Source organism: Cryptomeria japonica, chromosome 10, assembly GCF_030272615.1.
Source record: "Cryptomeria japonica chromosome 10, Sugi_1.0, whole genome shotgun sequence".
NCBI lineage: Eukaryota > Viridiplantae > Streptophyta > Pinopsida > Cupressales > Cupressaceae > Cryptomeria > Cryptomeria japonica.
The window spans coordinates 872241046-872253880 of NC_081414.1; positions in this window are offsets into that span (position 1 = coordinate 872241046).

Genomic DNA, 12835 nt, shown 5'->3' on the forward strand with positions numbered 1-12835 from the left:
ATTTTGGAAGCTCTAAAAAGAACAAGCAAACTTACTTTTAGCAAGGTTAAAACAAACTTCACTTTCCTTTGGTGCCTAAAAGGATCAATCTCAATTCATTTGCAAAAGGAAAAAGAACCCCATCTTCATTTTATGCAAAGCAAAGAGGGAAAACTTTCCCCTATCAACTTTAATTTTGTTGGCCAAACATCACGATTTACTTTGTTGACCAGGCTTGTTTTACAAAAGTTTCAGAAATACACACTTTGCTATGAAAAGTTAAAAAGAACACCATGATTTTTGGAGCAACATCTCCAAATAGAAGTTAGCAAATCATTGTCTTGAAGGCTAAAAAGAACCTTGTTTGCCTTGTCTCGAAAGTGGAAGGAATATGCTCTCCCCTTAACTAAGTGATCAAAAATCCAAACCACTCTTAAAACTTTCTTTACTTCAAGCAATAAATCCTTTAGCAGGCCTGCCTTCCCAAGGGGTTGAAAAACTCTTAAAGCCATTCTTTGGCTAGTATGAAGGGAACGACCTAAGTGGGGAATGAATTTGACACCAAGTGTTCCAACCCACTATAATCAAAAGTGGAAAATGACGAAAGTGCTTTTCAACGGTTGCGCACAGTGATTAGCCTTCCCCCAGTATCCTTGAGATACGTAAAGCCTTTGTTCTAAAGGTTGGGAAGCCTCCTGAGGGAGTTTATCACTGACGGTGGAACAGGAAGCTTGATTACGAACCATAGAATTAGAAACTTTGAACCGAGTCAGTTGCCAAACATTGGCAATATCATAGTGCAAGGGTGGGGAAGAATCTGCCCCCAAGATCATTCACCATATATCTCCCAAGATAACTACTCAATTATGAAGCAATTCACTTTGAGTTAATTTCTGGCAAAAGGCAAAAAAATGGGTGCCCTCTAGGGGCTGACAAGGCTGTTTGAGCTAACGGAGTATCGAGACTAGTGGGATATGATATTCTCAATGACCTTTGAATAAAGAGTTTATCAGATGTGTCTTTTGTTGTAGATCAAACCAGTGATAACATCGAGGATTTGAACACATCCTCAAAAGAATATACACTCAATGTTTAGCATTAGGATGACCGTTGTCTTCATGTGTGCTATGTATTCTTCTCACAAATGTTAAAATATCTTGCAAAGTATCCAACAATCAAACTCAAAAGTCAGTTCAAACAAGGAAAAATCATAAAGTGGAGAAGATTTCCATATCCAACAAAACATCTTTTGAGATGGTTATCAACATTTCAACTATCTTTAGGAAAGACTTTCATCCAACAAGATTAGGGGAATATCAAACCAAGTAATCAAGATTTTATTTATTCGACATAGTAAGCTTGAGTATCCAAAAAGAAATCATCCATCAAAATCACAACTGTTAAAAATTCCAAAAATCATAGAAAAACAACCAAGTCAAAATATATCAGGGCAGTTTAGCGCGTGAGAGAAACTTCTTAGCGCATGGCGACCATCTTTTAGCACATTAGACCTTCACCTTAGCGCATTAAGTCTTATCATTAAGCGCTTCATAGAAATCCAATTCTAGCCATTTCAAGTAGCGCGTTTTGAAAATAGTTTAGCACATTGAAGCATCAGCTTAGTGTGTGGAAGTCAACCTTTAGCGCGTAGGGTTTAACAATTAGTGCATTGGTGGCCCATATTGGTGCATGACCTTTTTGAAATTTTGAACCAAGGCAAAAGAAAAATAAACTAGTTAGTGCGTATCAGGGGGCAGTGTAGCGCATGGAGTCTTTTCTCTAGCACGTTGAGAATTTTTTTAGTGCATCTAGTCTCTGGCTTAGTGCATGGTCAAAACTTAGAAAACCAGAGAACAAAACAAGCCTTTCTACAAAAAGTTTTCAAACTTCTTGAGTATCCTTGTAGGTCCAATATCAAACATGATCACAAGAAATCAAATCAAAACACCAGAGAAATCATTTCCAAATCAAACAAGTTAGTCTTAGAACAAAAGTTGTCAAATCCAAAACTAGCTAAAGATAAGACTTTATCCTATCAAAATCAGGTATTATCATCACCTTGATCAAAAGGTCCATCATTTAAAGGATTCTATCAAACAACATGCCAAGTTTAAACCTTAAGTTGTCAAATCAAGTTTCCATATTGGGAGACTTTATCCATATCATTTGAACCACTTTGTCGTGAGGGGGCATCTAAACCTTCATTTGATAAAAGTAGACTTAAATTTCCAAACGAAGTATCTCAATCCAAACATCAAAGGAAACCATTGATCATTCGTGTATGACCACTCCTCATATTTTGAGACGAACAAGTCTTTATCAAAAAAACTAAGTTAAAGAAGAGACAACCTAGTCCTAGACCCTTATCAATAGGAGTAAATTTCTCTACATCAAACTATCAAAAACATCAACTTTTATCATTCATATGACCATTCATCATCAAATCAAGAAAAAGGAAACTCAGTCAAAGGAAATGAGTCCTAGCATAAATCAAGATCACAATATCATGACTTCCCAATCTGATCCCATCTTCGATCAAGATCCCACCTATCAAGAATCTTATGATGATCCCCTAAAATTTTGGTATTCCATCCACGATGACCCTCTTTCATCTCAAGAGTAGAGTCCCATTCAACATCCATCTCTTAAGCAAAATCATGATATTCCTTCCATATCCTCCACTATTCTAATTCAAAATCAAGAGAAAAGCACAAACTCAAATGATCCTACTCCAAGTCAAGATCAAGATCAAGGAATCTCTTCAGCCTCCAAATCTATCTTATGTCCTTTCATTCCAAAGACAATCTCTTCATCCTCCAAATCTATCTTAGGTCCTTTCATTCCAAAGTCGAACTCTTCTTCTTCTAAATCTATCTTAGGTCCTTTCATTCCACAATTGAATTCTCCATCCCTTTCATCCATCTTGGGTCCTTACCTCCCTCCATCCACCAATCCATCACCTCAAATGATCCATAAGAAAGATCAACAAGGAGCACATCTTTGAAATTCTTTCAACCCTCTATCTAAACATCTTTCCAAAACTATTCTTCTATCATTTCCTCTATCTATTTTGGGTCCTTCTGTCCCAAAATTCAATTTTCCTCCATCTCTTCATCACTTCTCGAGTACCAACACTCATCCTGAAAACATTTCTATCTATCTTTGCACAAATCTTCAAACATTCTATCTATTATCCAACACCTCTTTTCTATCCTTCCATCCCTTTCATTCAATCCTTTGCATAAATCCTTCATCTGTGAAATAGGAATTTGTGTCATTTTGTCACATACTTGCCCATGCTCAAATCTCATGTTTAGTCCTTTTCTTAGATATCTATTCATGAAGTGCTTTAGAATCCGAGGTTGTTCCTCTTTAACATTTTCTTTTGTTAGGGATACACACTCAATCCAGAAAAGAACCACTTATCATATCTTGGTACCAACATCTTTTGATTATTATATCTCATACACTTAATTGATTGCTCTAAATCATTGTGATCTCTTAAATTGAAGACATGGCTAGTGAAAAATCTTAAATCTTGCTTCAGTGCCACTGTAATTATCAGACCCATGTAAGTTTCATCACTTACAAGCCAATGCAAGAAAAATAAAGAGAAAAAAAGAAATATCAAAAGCATGAGCAAGAAAATGAATATCAAGAAAAGCAAAATGCAATGAAATGCAATATAAAAATGATTGGCTATGGGAACATGCAAGTAACTCCATCGGGGCTATGGACGCCTGGCTAGAAATGGAGCAATATTTGTGAGATTACAATGATAACCTCGTCGGGGCTATGGATGCTCGCTGGCAGCGAGGCTCTATCCAGGATGCTTTTGAAGTTAAGGTAACTCATGTAGCTAGCCATGCTAGATTCTAAAGATTACAATGATCATATGAGCCAAAATGAACCCACTTGCACACACATGGGTAATCAAAGACTAAGTACCTTGATCCAGTTTGGGATTCTTATTCCCTTTTGAGTCTGCTTCCTAGTTGCTAGAAATGTTCAGTTGAAATTTCCAGAGGTTCTAAGTGTGGGTTGGGTCTCTATCTTTGAAAAGTTCGAGAACACTTATTCAGATGGTGCTAAATACTATGACAATCTTACATATCACCTTTTTGCAAATGGAAACCTCTATGCTTGGGAGCAAAGTTCATCCACTCTATTCTTTCTACCATATCTCCCATGTCTTCTAATCCATATCCCTTATCCTATCTATTCATTTCTTCTATCATCCAATTCTTTCTACAATCTTGCTTCAGTCTAAATCATATCTATCTATCCTATCTATTCATTGCTTCAATCATCCAGTGCTATCTATATCCTATCTCTATCCATATCCCCTTTTTCATCCTTGATCTTGATCAAAACTATGGACAACGAATCTATTTCCACCTCAATGGTTCAATCATCCATTCATCCATTCCTTGTCCTGATATACATTGGGGCAACCAAATACCTCTTTCTTCTAATCCAAAAACTCAAAAAAATCAAAATATCCAAAAACTCAAAAAAATCAAAATATCCAAAAAATCAAAAAAATCAAAATATCCAAAAACTAAAAATCAACAAAATAAAAAAAAATAAAAAATAAAAAAATAAAAAAATCAAAGCATGAACACATGGACCATCCATCAAATCAGATCAACAAAAGGAAAAATCTCAAAGTCTGCAATCAAACTTATCACATGTCTTATTAATCAATTCATTACTTGAAATCAACATCAACATCAAACATGTCTTATACAAGGATAGGTACACTCGAAACAAGACAGATCAGTCTTATATGGGGTACTCACTCTTTGAAACTAGACATTCCTATCAATCATCGAGTCTTGGTAATCAATCCATCTATCAACATCAACATCAACATGTCTTATACAGGGATAGGTACACTCGAAACCAGACAAATCGGTCTTATATGGGGTACTCACTCTTTGAAACTAGACATTCCTATCAATCATCGAACAAATCAGAACAATGACATAGATCAATATGACTACTGGATTTTGTTCTAGTTAGCCTTATCTTTATCAATTGATGGAAATACATGTTTTACAAATCATATTGTACATATCATATCCACCCATCTGAGGCATCACCAAAAATTCACAAATGCTTATCAATCTTGGACATACTTAGTGTAGTCACTATCCTTGGTTTATCCGAAACAATTATCCAAATAATATCCCACCATGGCTTGGTGATCAGTGTACATATCCATATCAAAGTAGTATCAACAACAAGGGGCAAAATCCTGACCTCGATTGGGGCATTTCGCCTTCAAGATTTTCAACATCAGACCAAAAATGTAGCAAGACAACAAGGATCAGAACAACTAACAAATGACAAATGACAATGCAAGAAGGCTAAACATCATAGACTTGAACTGATTTCAACTAAACAAAAATCTATTTGCAAGATGTTTTAATTGACAAGAATACATTCCAAATAGCATGCATGCTTACTTATGGTTGTTAATTTTTGCTTATCATATCTCCTAAGTGACTCGAGGATGTCTTACGACTAGAGAAGCAAGGAAGGAATGTGATGTTTTATTTGTCTTCTATCTATGAGTGAAGTCTTTTATCATGCAAATTTGTCCTACGAAGCAATCAGGTGGCATATCGCTGAGGACATTTCGGATTTGTATGAGACAAAGGTTAACTCTTGTCTATTTACGCAAGCAACACTCACGTCATCTTGGTTCAATTATACCTCGATGCTTGTGTCATCTTGCAATATCAAAATCCATGTAAGCTATACTCAGGTCATTATGGTTCAATTATACCATGATGCTTGTATCAACTTTCAACAAATCAAGGCTCGATGATGAAAACAAAGGAAGCACTGGCACTTTGATCACGATAGATGGCAACATTGAGAATGAGAATGCATATTAAGCTTTGCATTAGCTGCACATCATTATCATCTTAATCTTGCATTAAGTTGCATATCATTTTAATCTTTCATTTATTTTCACATCATTATCATACATCTCATTTTCAAGATACATCTCACATCTCATACATCAAAGCAATGCATCATCACATTTTTCTTATCATAAATCATACATTCACAACATAATCAAAATCAAGAGCATTATTATCTAAGCATCAAATTATCCTCATAAAATCTTAGATCGAAACATAATCCATATCATTCATCATTCATCATTGCATCCCCCACATGCATATCTATCGCACCATCATGAAATCTTTCTTCACTTTCATATCTTCTATCATTCTTCCAACCTATCTTCTATCATTCTTCTAAACTATCTTCATCATTCTTCCAAACTATCTTCTATCATTCTTCCAAACTATCTTCTATCATTCTTCTAAACTATCTTCATCATTCTTCCAAACTATCTTCTATCATTCTTCCAAACTATCTTCTATCATGTCTTATACAGGATGTATCTTTCCTGAAACTAGATGTTTTGATCAGCTCTTATATAGGATATATCATTCCTGAAACTAGATGTTTTGATCAGCTCTTATACAGGATATATCATTCCTAAAACCAGATGTTTTGATCAGCTCTTATACAGGATATATCATTCCTAAAACCAGATGTTTTGATTAGCTCTTATATACGAGATATTGTTCCTGAAACCAGGCGTTTTGATTAGTCTTATACAGGATATATTGTTCTTGAAACCAGACACTCGATCATCCATGTCTTATGCAGGCAGTATCATTCTTGAAACCAAATGCTCAATCATCCATATCTTATACAGGCGGTATCATTCCTAAAACCAAATGCTCAATCATCCATATCTTATACAGGCTATATCATTCCTGAAACCAGAAACTTGATCATCCATGTCTTATACAGGCGGTATGATTCTTGAAACCAGACGCTCAATCATCCATATCTTATACAGGCAATATCATTCCTCAAACCAAACACTCGATCATCCATATCTTATATAAGTGGTATCATTCCTGAAACCAGATGCTCGATCATCCATGTCTTATACAGGAGGTGTCATACCTGAAACCAGACTTGATCTTAATCTGATCAATCTTAATCTCAATCCAATCAATCTAATCAATCTTATCAAACCCATGCATGCCATCACTATCTACTCTTCTATCTTTCAAACAACATTCCTCTTCTTTCGAGAGATCATTCATGCCTTCTGTGCATGAACGATCTCCCGAGGGGGCATTATCATATCAAATATCGACATCAATTTAATATCAATTTCATATTGATATTGTTCATCAAATTTGATGCATCATATCGACTTTTCATATCAAATCAATTCTTCATATCTAGAGCATCATCAATATCGTTCATCAAATCTGGGGCATCATATCGACTTTTCATATCAAATCAATATTTTCATAACCACAACATCATATAGATTTTATTCATTTAATTATTCTTAATTCTTCCTATTAATTAAATTAAGATTTAATTAATATACCCTTTTTCTACCTAAGCCATTTAACTAAATACCCTCCCTCTAGCCATTTTAATTAAATTTACATATAATTAAAGATATAAATTTATCCCCTTTCCCATTTTAATTAAATCTACATTTAATTAAAATTTCATTTGCATTTAAATAAATATAAATTTATTTATAAATCCCCCCACTTGCAAAATCCTACAAATGCAAGTTGCAACCAAATTGAATTAAATTAACTTTATTTCAATTAAAATCCTATTATCCCTCCATCCACTTGCATTTTCCTACATCTCCCACTTGCCTTCCTAAACCTATTTCTAATTTCTTCTAGACTCTTCTAATCGCTTCTAATTAGCCTAACCCATCGTCTAAACTTTGTCACATCCCTAAACAAAGGGAAGTCACTTCTCAAACCCTTAAAGTCTTTGATAACCATTAAAGGCTTCAAGTCTTCAACCACTTAATTTTCCAAAGTCTCCCAAACCATTAATGGTTAATTCAACCCTCTTACATGGTTAGAGACTTTTTGCCTAACTTAACCTTCATCCAACCCAAGGGTCTCATCAAGCCTTTAATGCTTTGACCATGATTATCTCTTAATCATTTCCACAAGAGTTTATCCTTGGATTAACTCTTAATCCAATGGGTAATCTTAACTTATGCTTGACCCTTACCCTCTAGATAACCATGAGGTCTTCTTAGGCATTTAATGTCTCCAACCCCTTTTCTCAACCAATCTTATGTTGACATTTGTCACTATTTCATTGGTGCCAAATGCAAACATGGATTCCCAACTTTCAATCTTGGCCCTTGTTAAGATTATCCAATCTTGACCATCCATTGCCCTGTTTTCCCTATAAATAGACCCCATTCCTTCTTCAAAAAAATCAATTCTTTGTGCATCAAACTTATAGTCTCATAATATTAAGCATATTATCTTTCTTTGATGGAATAGCATGTTAGATCAATTTGATAGCATTCCAATCTTAGATATATCATGTTAGCTTCATCTTAGTATCATTTTCATACTAGTTCAAGCTTCATATCAATATCTTGCATCCTATCATCATCTAGTTTCATATCTAAATCATCACTAGGATCTTGGTTGCATTCCATTTAGATCTTAGAATCATTTTAATCTCATTCTTTAGGTTGTCATCTTAAAGAATCAAGTGCTCTTCCAAGCTGAGAGCCACCTTGAATCTTGAAGATCATTGGAGATAAAGGAGCATGGAACGATATTAAAGAGCTTAGATTCTTTTTAACTTGCTTTGTTTGGATTTCTAACGTCTAATGCAATGTTTCATGTGTTTGTTTCAATTGTTTTCTCCTTTTGCAGGTTGATACCACATTTTTGACATACATACATAAATAGTTTCATTTGAAGAGTCGACATCGTAATTTGTCTCTTTAAGGATAGTAACAACATATTAAATATTAATTCTTGCATCAGAGCTCTGAAGCCTTACAACAATGGAAATCAATACAGTTGTAGCTACTAAATCATGTGAATACATCTAGTATTTGGCTCTCTCATAAAAATATGGCAATACCCTTAGATCTATACTTACAGGATTTAAATTAAAAGAGAACCAAGTTTAAGTTTGTTGGATGGAGTTCACACATTTAATTTATATTCAACTTCTTTTGAAGTTTAAAAAATAGAAAATGGCGTGAGAATGAAAGTAATCAAATTTCAATGGGACTATTAACCATGGGTTCATCTCACATAATATGGACTAAACCTTCAACCAAATGCTTGAAAATTGAAGCACTCAATCAAATCTAGATTGAATCCACTTGCAATTGTCAAACTATTGAAGTTTTTAAAATTTAATCATACCAAATGAAACTATCTAAAAGGAAGAGATGCAAAATAGTTACAACCTATAGGATGAAAAAGGAATACCAACAATAGCTAGTAAAACTTGACTTCAACATAAAAGAATTCCATATTATAAGATGAAACTAAATGCTTAAGATAGGCCAACAATTAAATTATCCAATTTTAGTATCTACAACTTCACTAATGTTGGAGTAAATTCAATTTATTATATTTGTTCTAATTAAGTTTACTTGGGATAACTTTATTTTTCACATGACACAATCATTTAATATTGTTCATGTTAGTTATCGTAGGTGTCATTCTAGATAGTGGTGAGTTAGTTTTTTGCATTTAATTTTGTTATAGGGTAGTCATACCTACTCTCTCATCTCATTGAGCCACATGTTGTGCACTCAATTGTCTACCCTCTTGCATAAATAAGGAAGCTCACTTGTACATTGTAACATCTCAATTCAATTCATTTCTTGTCGAATGATATTTCTCTTTTTTTGTGGAAGTTCTTATAGTCATAATCCTCAGCTTCAGAGGTTGAAAACTCCAACAAGGTATCAACCTGGAGCGATATACCAACCAGTTTGGTCATTCAGATCTTTTCCATGCTGCAAATATCTAGAGGTGAGTTTTTTGGTGACCAAACTCTCGATCATACTGGCACATTCCAATGTCAGTCAATTGTCATTAGCCACCTCCCACTAGCTATACTCGTCCAATTTAGGTGCTTTGTTCTAGCTTACTTAATTTTTTAAAATTTGTCATAGTTGTGATTTTTGTTCACTTGGAAAATTTGACATTTGGAATTATAAAATTATCTCTTCTAATGGGTACCTCTTTCATTTCTTCCTTTTTGTTCAGTTGTATATTATGGAAAACTCAAGGATTGAATTGCTCAATAAAGAAAATCATGAGTTTCAACAATTACTCAAGTTGCATAACATTTCTATTTCGACTTCATCAAGTTTATCTCCTACCAAACATGAGGGGAAATCTCTTGATTGCAAAGAAGTTAATTATGCCTTGATTACCACTGATTCTCCTAGAAATGTTGATTGTGATCATTAGGAGTTTTTTGACACTCCAATTTAGATTGCTTCAATGATTAAAGATTCTTCTTCATAGATAGTTTATGCACCTCCACTCTCATTGAATTCTTCTCTATAGTCACTGATTGAGACATTCATCTTTCCTGACCAGTTGGACTATCATTGTCCTTCCCATTTGGTTGGAGGAAATATTTCAGTAAATTGAAACTCCGATAACTAATATCTACAGAATGTGCTCAAAAATAGAAATCATTTTCATATTCATGGAGTTGTCTTTAACACATTTTCTCATCTTCCCATGAAAAGAATAAGAATCTAAATTTAAATAGATGCATCGAATTGTTCAACAAAGTCTAGACTTGGACTGAGATCATAAAGTGTCTAACATAAATACTATGTCTTTTGTAAGATCTCATGCAAAATATGGTAAAACAATCAATACACATAATGGCAACCATTAAATAAATGATCATGAACACATAAGATTGATTAGATAATTATATGCATATTTCAAAAATCTAATCAATGTCAAAATCGATCGTGGGATTAAAGCAGCTCATAGTTGCAATTATAGTAGATGTCATTATGTAATGCAAGCAAGAATTAAAAATACATAATTAAAAATTTGTCAAATTCTATGAGAACTATATATAAAATCTCCATGTAAAATTAATGACCATAAAACTATTGTATCTTTTGTACACCATGTAATGAAGGAGAAGTAAAGCATAAAAAACATGTGATGCTTTGTTACTCTACGTATGACCAAGTAATTTTCAAACATTGAGTTGATCACAATAAGATGAATAGTTTACCCCATTTGCATAAGTTGCCTCATAGGCAACTAGGTAGGTTCAAGAACAATGTTCAAGGAAATGATAATATTATTGTAAAATATTCAAATTCAAACGTTGAATAGACTTCACAATATTATTTTAGATTTGAACTTGAAATTAATACCTAGACTTAGCACATTATCAGTATTTAGCGATTCCCAAAAAAAGATAGGTTAGCACTAGGGTTTTCTATAAAGCATAGAAGGGCTAACCTGGTAAAAAACCTCTACAGGATTGTGCAAAGATTTTAATTCCTTAGTGTTTTATAGAAAGGACATACTTGCTTTAATTTCCATCTTACTACTCGTGTTTCCTTTTTGCCTATAATCTATTTTTCATAAACCTTACCAATATGCTTTTCTATGGTGTTAAGCTTTAGCTACATCTTCTTCTCTCTTTTAGTTTTCCAGCTACAAATCTTACACCTACATTCTGTTGGTTGTTCATCATTGTTTGGGACTGGTTCAATGAATGGGTACTTCGCTACCCATTCAATCTTTAAAATCCTTGTCATCTCCCACTCTCGCTCTTGTTTTACTTTCTTTTTTCTTTTCTTCCTACCAACATCATCTTTAGTACTAGCATTTGCATCCAAGTGAATTATCTCATTGTGTGTATCCCTTAGAACATCTTCATCCATGTCGGTATGGTTATCCTCATTTGATGCATTTAAATCAATGACAATCCCACCTTGTGATGGTGGTGAGCTACTGTGAATGGCTTCTGCAACTGCAGAAGTTGATGGACCAGAAACATTGCCAATTCCAAAGAAAGGCATTATGGTAGTATCTTTAATTTTAAGTTTTGGGCGTTTTGATGGCCTCCCAATCCCTTCAGTTTCACCGCCCTGAGGAGTCTTACCCTTCTCTAACATCCCAATCCCTTCACCACCCTGAGGAGTCTCAGTCTCACCCTTGTGTGATATCTCACTCCTTTCACCACCCTGAGGAGTCTCACCCATGTCTGACTGCGACATCTTGAGTCTTGACCTCTCACTACGAATTAAAAGTTAAAACTAATACTATCAAGTATGAAGAAACAATTACTCACCTTTATGCCTTCTCAATTCTCTGAATCAGGAATTAAGAATGCCTAGGCGTGTGTTGTAGGATTGTAACTGTGAACCTCCGTCCTATAGTGAACTTCGACATTCCAACTCAATTTGCCGAATGCGAATTGAGAGTTCCCAAATTTACTAATCAGACACAAACAAATTGTAAGAAAGAGTGTATTTATATCAATCCATGATTGTATGTTTGGTGGATTGCGTGGGCGTACAAGGAGCATTTCATTTAATTGCATTTTTGGCGAATTAGGCGGGCGTGCAATGAACATTTAATTTAAGCGGGGCGAAATGGGTCCTATATTGGCGAATTTGGCTGACGCGTGCAATGAACATTTAATTTACCATTGGTGAATTAGGTCCTGCGTACGTGGTCATTTTACTATTGTTGGCGAATAATGGAGGTGATATAATTGCCACAACCGAGTAATTCCAGGCGAATATTATGGGCATGCACGTCGAACAGTGTGTGGTCAATGGCGAAGCCAGAATATAGTGTACCATTAACCCCAAAATTTTTAATTAGGATTAAATTAGGATTCATATTTTTGTTAACACATTCATGTCATAATGCTCCACCCCTTGTAACCACTGTAGAACATTGCTTAGAATAATAAACATTAATAAAAATAGCTCGTGAATAAA